Here is a 9327-nt window from a genome sequence, read left to right as displayed (position 1 = left end):
TCTGCAAAAGGACTTCATCATTTCTAGGCATACTGTGGTCCTTTTTAGAATGTTTCACAACTTGGTTTGTGACTTCAAGTTATAAATTCGCTCACACATTCCTAAACAAATCTTACCAGATAGCTTTTAGTAATGTGGTAGAAATGTTTTTTTGGGAATTGGAAGAAATGAATATTTTGGTACTGGACTTTGAGCAGAATGATCAACCATATGGTGGAGACGTTGGGATAGAAATGTGTTTCGTCAGAGTACATGTGGAACCTGATATATACAGATGATGTCACCGTGAAACAATGAAAAATGTTGGAGCAGGGATCAGGGGAGTGGTGGACAGGTGGTGAAGTAATGGTTATGATTAGATTTCCAGGGCAATAAAGGTAATGATGTGGAAATAGCAATAGCATTTGTTACCGATTTTATACTTCTGGCAACAATTCTGGCAAATATTCGTTTTTAAAAATAGATCTTGGCAAGGGCTCTTCCAACCAGTTGTACAGCAGGGGATAGTGTAATCAGCTATTTGAAGGCTGCAGATGGGTCAAAAAAGATAATGAGATGGTCACATTGCGTAGTCAGTTTCAACAGTCCGGCAGGACAGAAATCTGGAGGGTTTGTGTTAAGTAGCGGAAAAGATGGCAATTTTAGGAGGCAACATATTCGTGGATTAAGCTGGAGCCTAAAAGAAAAGCAAGAAATCTAGTGTCCGAACTAGGCACATAAACTACTATTGGATATACCAATGAAATGCTTTTGGCCATTCCAACTCTGAACTTGATGTCTGACTAGCAATTGAGTATTAGTGCAGCAGTTCTTGCATTATTGCAGTGGATAATGGTTGGGCATGATCAGTGCAGTGTCCCTACCACGGGCCAGGAGCCCTGGGTTCAAGTCCCATCTACTCCAGAGGTGTGTAATAACATCCCTGAACAGATTGATTAGAAAAAAATAGACTGTAGCAGTTCACGAAAGCAGGTTACCACCACTACCTTGAGCTAATTATGGCTGTGCGATGAGTGGCCTAGCCAGCACCACCTCTGTCCAAGAATTGCTATGGAAGTGTTGGAGAGGGATTTTAAAGAGGACTAAGTCCCATATTCAACAGCATTAGTCAATCTTCACGTGAAGCTCCTTACCATGCAGCATGGGAGAGATCTCTAGGATACTCTAACTTTCCTAATAAAGTACAGAATATTTATACATACTACATTATAATGGTTACATGCAATATTGACATCAGGGTTTGCCACATCTCCTGTGACCTACACATCCAATCCTATGAATACACAATCAATGATGGACAACTTCATGGTCAACCCTAGGTCCTCCCAGCATCTCAATGCTTGTCAGACCCCTCTATCACATGTCCTTGGGCTCTTGCAATACATCTTATTGACCACGTTCCAACACTGACTGTTAAGTCCCCTCCCAGACTAGCTGGTAACCTTATCAAAGTTTTCCAAGGGTGTTTATCGAAACCAGTCTCCGTATCCAAGGCTGACTGGTTACAGAAATCTCATGAAAATTTCCAGTGTCTAATACTGTAAAACTACTATTACTGCACAAATATGTCTACTCTGATATGTAATTATAATTAATTAATTAAAAGGCCCCAGCTAAAGTGGGTCAAGCTTTTCCTTTCTCTCTCGTTTGAAATTTTCAGTTTTGATATGGCAGTTTCCATCTGAGCTGCCTTATTAGAGTCTTACTGTCTGCATTCTAGTTCCGTCTTACTAAGATTCAGAGGCATTTTGTTTGTTTTGTGAAGGCCATAATTTGAGGTATTTGAAATGCTGCAACAGCTTTTTAAAAAAAAAAAAACACAATTTTGTCATATTCAGCCATGGGTAACTGCAATGTGAACTTATTTGTAGCTTTGATTTTGATAATGGTCGTTTCAGTCCTGTGACTTAGGAAGAATCCTGATTAGGAAAATGCAGGCAAGATAACGGTTTTGGGAGATGCTGGGAAATTTCAGGGAGCTGCAGAGTTTGGTCTATGAAGTAGTTGGATTGTATAAATGGAATGATCTAGAATAGAGCTTTTTCTCTTTCGAGGCATGATGGTTTACAGCTGTTTTGGAAGAGTTCAGTATATGACTAAGAGAAAACTGTTTATAAAGTTAACAGGCATTGGAGCTATGAATGAGAAATTGAGTTTCTAGTACCTTTCAATGGGAAAAGGGTCAAGAGAACACATGGTAGGTCTCATGAGCAAGTTAACATCAGAGTGGGCATAAGGAAAAAATGAAACAAAACAAAAAGTATTTTTGGGCAAGGTAATCCTTGGAATACTTTTTAGTTTAACGGAACTAAGTTGAGACAGTTGATTGGTTAGCACTTTTTAATTTTCTTTGACATGTGTACAGATTCATTTGAGCTGCGAAATGGTGACAGTGGTAGTAGAGAAAAGAGGGCGAGAATCATGCTGATCTGAATGATTCTTGAGGTAAGGTGGTAGATTTAGTAAAGAAGGTTGAGGCCCAATAACCAGTCTGGTTCTTAGCTGATCTGGTACTGTAACCAGTTACTTGCTAAGTATACTCAAGGTCTTCATACCTTCTGTTGGGACTCTACCTTCAGACCTTCCAAGTCCAAGGGGCAACTAGAAGAGAATGAAGACAATATTAGAGACTAGTGTTTAGGCTAGGGACATATTTTATCAAGTCATTTTAACGCCGGTTGTCATGATCATCAGCCATCCCAGGCCAGTAACATCACTGTCTAGTCTGTGCAGTTGTCGCTTGGTATCCTGCTTGATCATAAACTGTTGCCAACACTTGATGCTTGAAGTTGGCGGGCAGGATGAGTTGCTTTGTCTTTCTCTGAAGTTTTGTGGTTACTTTTTCCTCCTTTTTTAATTCTTTCTTACAGCCTAGTTCACTCTCTGGCCAGTTGATGTTAACATGTTAATGGAGGACTCCATCTGCCTCTCTGATCCTCTTCTAGCACCTCAATAGTTTATCTGCCTGTTTGGATTCCCTTAGCAGCTGACGCTGGGATGGTAGTTGTTGGGGCTGCCAATAGTGGCACTATCTATGATGTCCATGTATGGCAGCTGAAGCTGTTTGCGGTTCTCTTTCTAGATAAATGGCAGAATTGGAACCATAACTGGGTCGACCACTCTAGACCTGGTTTGGATTGGTACATTGGTGTCATTCAACTGAATCCTAGTTTGGCTGTCATAGGGAATTGGGATTCAAATGCTGCCTTTGACTTGGGGCATGATTATGTTTTCAGCTGCACCCTTCTTTAACTGGGCAGGAGTGGGTTCTCTCCTGTGGTCAGCCTTCCAAGCAGTGGTATCAGCATCTGCATCATTGCCTGATCCAATCTGGAATTGAAACTGAACAGGTTTAGCAGCATATAGGGTCTTTTTTGCTCAAGCTTGGCAGAGATTTGAAAATAGCTGACTCATTTGTCTGTGAAAACTTAATTCTGCACTGATAGGAATGTCTCTGAGCTTCTGAAAAAAAGCCTCATTTATGAAGCTCTGGCTGCCAGCTTTATTTATGAAAGACTGCATTTTTCCATTTGAGACTATAGCCAGAAATGGAAGTTGGATTGCAATAACTAGAAAACCAGGAAAGTTTTCCAAACTGAAAATCAGTAGCTGCATATTTGAGAGTTGTGTAACACGGTGCTTTTTGAAGCGGTGAGAGGGAAAATTTCAAGCCTAAGTGGCACTGAGTCTTTTGAGATAAGGAGATTCTGCCTGCCAACAGCTCTCTGAGCTGCTGACTGTTAAAATACAATGCCAGAGCAGCAAGAGAAGAACAGCCAGAGCTTGCAAACAGAAAGCATCACCTCTCTTGCTTGCGTTATGTGTGGGAAAGACAGAAACCAAGAAAGCTTGAAAGTGAAATCTAACAATAAAAAAGACCCAGGTCCAGCTGATCAACCATCTAATCGGAGAACGATGATCACCCTATAGTCAACTGCATATCTCATTGCTAAATTCAAAAGGACTAAAAAAACTTTCCATCTTTGATTTAGACCTTTCTGGTTGTCAGAATTCAGTTTACCCTGTTTGTGTGCCCAAGTTAAATGTGTTCAACTGTTTATCTTTTGTCTGTTTTGATCATCAAGTATGTGTTTGGGGCTTTCAAAGGGATATAGTTTAAGTTTTGTAGTATGTAGAAATCTTTTCTTATTGCCAAAATTAACTGTTGCAATAGTTATTTCCTGTTCCCTGATGAAGCATGAGTAGCAGCCTGCCAAATAAATTGGTCATTTTTAGTCTCATTGGGATTTTTTTTTTATATTTATGCATTGTGATGGCTTCTGGAACCGTGGGGTAGAGTTATCGGCGCATCTTCTCAGTTTAGTTGTTGACCAACTGGAGTAATTTTGCATATTCCTTTCTTTTAGCTTGAGGTGCTTACTGGCAAATGATTACTTTTTCTCCGCCCTTGAACTTGTGACAGTACTGCTTTTAGGCCACAAGGAACTGCTTTCCTTTTCAAGTATGAAAGAAAGATGGAAGTCAGCGTGATCAAGGACCTGTTAAAGGGCAACTTCTGCTCGTGGTTGCATATAAAATCTTCACAACTGACTCTGCTCTGTGAGGTATCATGCCCTATACATCATTCCCCAGTCAATCCATCATTGTGATTTCCTGAGTAATCATAGAAAGGGTAAGCCAACTTTGCATTGCCTTGCACAAACATTGCACTAGTTGGAGGAATCCATGCAGTTACCCCTCTATTTGGCCGGAGCTGCATCTGTTCTGCTTGAATTTTCTAATTATGATTAATGCCTTCCTTGGTATTAAAGTGCCCAAGGAGCTGTGCATTGTCTGGAAAAGTTGACACTTCTCTGGTTTAACTTTCAAGTTAAACATTGAGATGTGTCTGGTCTTTTGAGGTCTCCTTGAATGTTGAACAAAAACGATTATTAACTAGATACATAGAGATAACTAGAAATTAAGGTCACAGAAGTTTTATCCATCACACACGAAGGTGGCATGGGCATTAGAACCCAAATGGCTTTCTCAAGTATTCCTGAAGCCTCCAGCATATTTGGTATACTTTCTTTTTCAGTGTCTTGTTCACTGGTGGATTGCTGCTCAAAGCAGTAGCCCAAATCAAGATTGCAGAAATACTTTGTACCTTTTGAGAACTTTGTAATGCTTCCTCAATAATAGACACAGGACAAACCAACATCCTTATGAGTCTTTGTGTTGAGTGTCTAATAATTGACCACAGATTCTCAGTTTCCTTTGCTTCCTAGTGAAGATTATGGAGGAGATATATGGATGAGACAAATCTTAGATGATACCTCACTCGAAGTTTCTGCAAATATACCTACCAGCCTTGCCCTTCACCCTAACAGGAACACTATCTCAGGACTCTTGTTATATCATTTTGAAGGCTGCCCATTTTCCAGCTGTCCCTCTACCTGCGAACATCCACCCCCAATCAACTTTTGAAAGTTCTTGCTTGAAACTGTCAAAATTGGCCTTCCTCCAATTTAGAACTTTAACTTTTTAGACCTGGTCTATCCTTTTCCATCACTATTTTAAAACTAATAGAATTATAGTCACTGGGTCCACAGTGCTCCCTCACTGACACCTGTCACCTGCCCTGCCTTATTTCCCAAGAGCAGATCAAGCTTTGCACCTTCTTCAGTAGGTACATCCACATACTGAATCAGAAAATTATCTTGTATACACTTAACAAATTCCTTTCCATCCAAGCCCTTAACACAATGGTAGTTATAGTTTGTGTTTAGGAAGTTAAAATCCCCTATTATAACTGCCCTGTTATTCTTACAGATAACTGAGATCTCCTTACAAATTTGTTTCTCAATTTCCCGCTCACTACTGGGGAGTCCACAGTACAATCCCAATAAGGTGATCATCCCTTTCTTATTTCTCAGTTCCACCCAAATAACTTCCCTCAATGTATTCTCAGGAATATGCTCCCTGTAATGTTATCCCTAATCAAAAACCATATCCCCCTACCCCCTCCCCCATATCATTCCGATAGCATCTATACCCGGAACATTAAGCTGCCAGTCCTGTCCATCGGGAATAATCTAAATATTACTACCCTCCAGGACCTTTTTTAAATTCTTACCTAACTTCCTATATTTTCTCCTCAGAATCTCATCCTTTTCCTATGTTGTTAGTTCCAACGTGTGCATTGACCTCCTACTGGTCCCCGTCCCCTTTGAGAATATTCTGCACCCCCTCCAAGATATCCTTGATCCTGGCACCAGGGAGGCAACACATCATTCTGATGTCTTGTTGTCAGTGGCAGAAACATCTGTCTGTTCCTCTAATTAGAGACTCCCCTATCACAATCAATTGCTTGGAACCTGACATACCACTCGTTGCAGTAGAGCCAGTCTCAGTACCAGAAATCTGGCTGACAGTGCTACATTCCCCTGAGAGTGCACCACCCCCTACGTTTTCTAAAGCAGTATATTTGTTTGAGATAGGGTAGCCATCCTGCCTACCCGTCCTACCTTTCCTGGGGGTAACCCATCTACCTGACTGTATCTATGGTTTTTCTCCCTTCCTGCAACTGGCATCCATCCCATCCTGTAGCTCTTGTAAATTCCTTATTGCCTCAAACTGCTGCTCCAACTAATCCATGTGATCCAATAGGATTCGCAACTAAACGTGCTTCCTACAGACATAATCATCAGTAAACATGGAAACTCCCTAATCTCCTACATCTGACAGGAAGAGCACATCACTCTTCTAAAGGCCATCTTTGCACCTTAACAATCTACAGAGTCAGAAAACAGCCAAGTCTTACTGCGCAAGACTAACTTATACCTATGTTTTATAATTTAAAGTTAAATAAAGAGACAGATCTCAATAAAAACATATAATAAAAAAACCCACTCTACTCACTATTGTAGATTTACAAAAAAAGTAAGTTACACTTTTTAAAAACTAGTCACTTAGCTGCTCCCCTGCTATGGGCTCCCCCACACAGCTTTCTCCAAGGTCAGCTGTGAATTTCACAGTTTGTTTATTTTTCTTAGAAAAACTCCCAATGTCGAGAGATACTTGAAACCAAACGGCAGAGGCAGTCAGCTTTGCTCGTTCACTGCTGGGTCAGACAGCTGTGCAGGTTTATTTCTCCGTTTGTTTCACTTCCCACGTGGTCACTGCTTTATCTCTTCCTCCTTATTAAAGTGCCATTGTTTTGATATTTTTTCTAAAGCTCCAAAACAATGCAATAGCTTAAAACAGTAATTACTCCTGGTATTCGAGGAAATCAGCTCCAACACTGAAAATGCCTCAAAGGAGCAGTCTTGCAATCACAGATTTTTCCTGTCCTCCATGTTGGAATACCCAGAATCCTCCTCGGTGTAGGGAATGCTGGATGACTAGACAAGTTGGGGTTTTGGTCAAGAATAAGAAGGAAGCATATGTTAGGTATAGAAAGCAGGGATCGAGTGAATCCCTAGAGTATAAAGGCAGTATGAGCATACTTGAGGAAATCAGGAGAGCAACAAGGGGACGTGAGATAGCTTTAGCAAATAGGGTTAAGGAGAATCCAATGTTGTTAAATACATTAACGACAAGAGAATTAATAGGGCCCCGTTTTAAAGATTAGCAAGACCGCCTATGTGTGAAACAGCAGGAGACGTGGGGGGTGTGTTGGGGAGGTACTAAGTGAGTATTTTGCATCGGTGTTTACTGTGGAGAAATATATGGAAGATGGATAATGTGTGGGAAATGATTAGTGACTTCTTGAAAAACGACCACATTACAGAAGAGGTGGTGCTGGACATCTTAATGTATAAAGGTAGATAAACCCCTGTGACCTGACCAGGTGTACTCCAGAACTCTTTGGGAAGCCAGGGGAGTGATTGCTGGGCAGACACAGGAAGCTGGAGAACACAGCAAGCCAGACAGCAGCATCCTCCAGCCTCCTGTTTGTCTACCTTGGATTCTAACATCTGCAGTTTTTTTGTCTCTAACCAAGCGATTGCTGGGCCTCTTGCTGAGATATTTGTATCATTGATTAGCAACAGGTGAGGTGCCAGAAGACTGGAGGTTGGCTAACATGGTGCCACTCATTATGAAAAATGGTAAGAAAAAGCAGGGTACTATAGACCAGTGAGTGTGACATCGGTGGTGGGTACAATCCTGAGGGACAGGATTTACATGTATTTGGGAAGGCAAGGACTCATTAGGGATAGTCAACATGGCTTTGTCCATGAGAAATCGTATCTCACTAGATTGAGTTTTTTTGTTTGTTTTGAAGAAGTAAAGAGGAGGATTGAGGGCAGAGCAGTGGGCGTGATCTACATAGACTTCAGTAAGGTATTTGACAAGGTTCCCCATGATAGATGGGTTAGCAAGGTTAAATCACATGGAGTGCAGGAAGAACTAGCCATTTTGATATAGAACTGGCTCGATGGTAGAAGACAGAGGGTGCTTTTCAAACTGGAGGCCTGTGACCATTGGTGTGCCACAAAAGTCGGTGCTGGATCCACTGCTTTTCATTATTTATATTAAAAATTTGGATGTGAACGTAGGAGGTATAGTTAGTAAGTTTGCAGATGACACCAAAATTGGACGTGCAGTGAACAATGAAGAAGGTTACCTTCCAGTTCAACGGGACCTTGATCGGATGGGCCAGTGGGCCAGGGAGTGGCAGAAGGAGTTTAATTTAGGTGGTGCATTTTGGAAATGCAGATCAGGGCAGGACTTATACACTTAATGTTAAGGTCCTGGGGAGTGTTGCTGAACAAAGAGGCCTTGGAGTGCAGGTTCATAGTTCCTTGAAAGTGGAGTTGCAGGCAGACAGGATAGTGAAGAAGGCATTTGGTATGCTTGCTTTTAGTAGTCAGTGCTTTGAGTACAGAAGCTGAGAGATCATGTTGTAGCTGTAGAGGATATTGATTAGGCCACTTTTGGAATACTGTGTGCAGTTCTAGTCTCCCTGCTATAGGAAGGATGTTGTGAAACTTGAAAGGGTTCAGAAAAGATTAACAAGGATGTTTCAGGGTTGGAGTATTTGAGCTATAGGGAGATGCTGAATAGGCTGCGACTATTTTCCCTGGAGTGTTGGAGGCGGAGGAGTTTATAAAAGAAGACTTTAGAAGTTTATAAAATCATGAGGGGCATGGACAGGATTAATCGCTAAGATCTTTTCCCTGGGGTGGTGGAATCCAAAATTAGAGGCCATAGGTTTAAGGTGAGAGGGGTAAGATTTAAGAGAATTAAGGGGCACCTTCTTCATGCAGAGGGTGTGTGTGTGTGTGTGGCATGAACTGCCAGAGGAGGTGGTGGAGGCTGGTAGAATTACAACATTTAAAAGGATCTGGATAGATATATGAATAAGAAGGGGGATTGGGCCAA

The sequence above is a fragment of the Rhincodon typus genome, chromosome 10, assembly GCF_021869965.1.
Source record: "Rhincodon typus isolate 14 chromosome 10, sRhiTyp1.1, whole genome shotgun sequence".
Lineage (NCBI taxonomy): Eukaryota > Metazoa > Chordata > Chondrichthyes > Orectolobiformes > Rhincodontidae > Rhincodon > Rhincodon typus.
Note: the sequence above shows the minus strand (reverse complement) of the source record.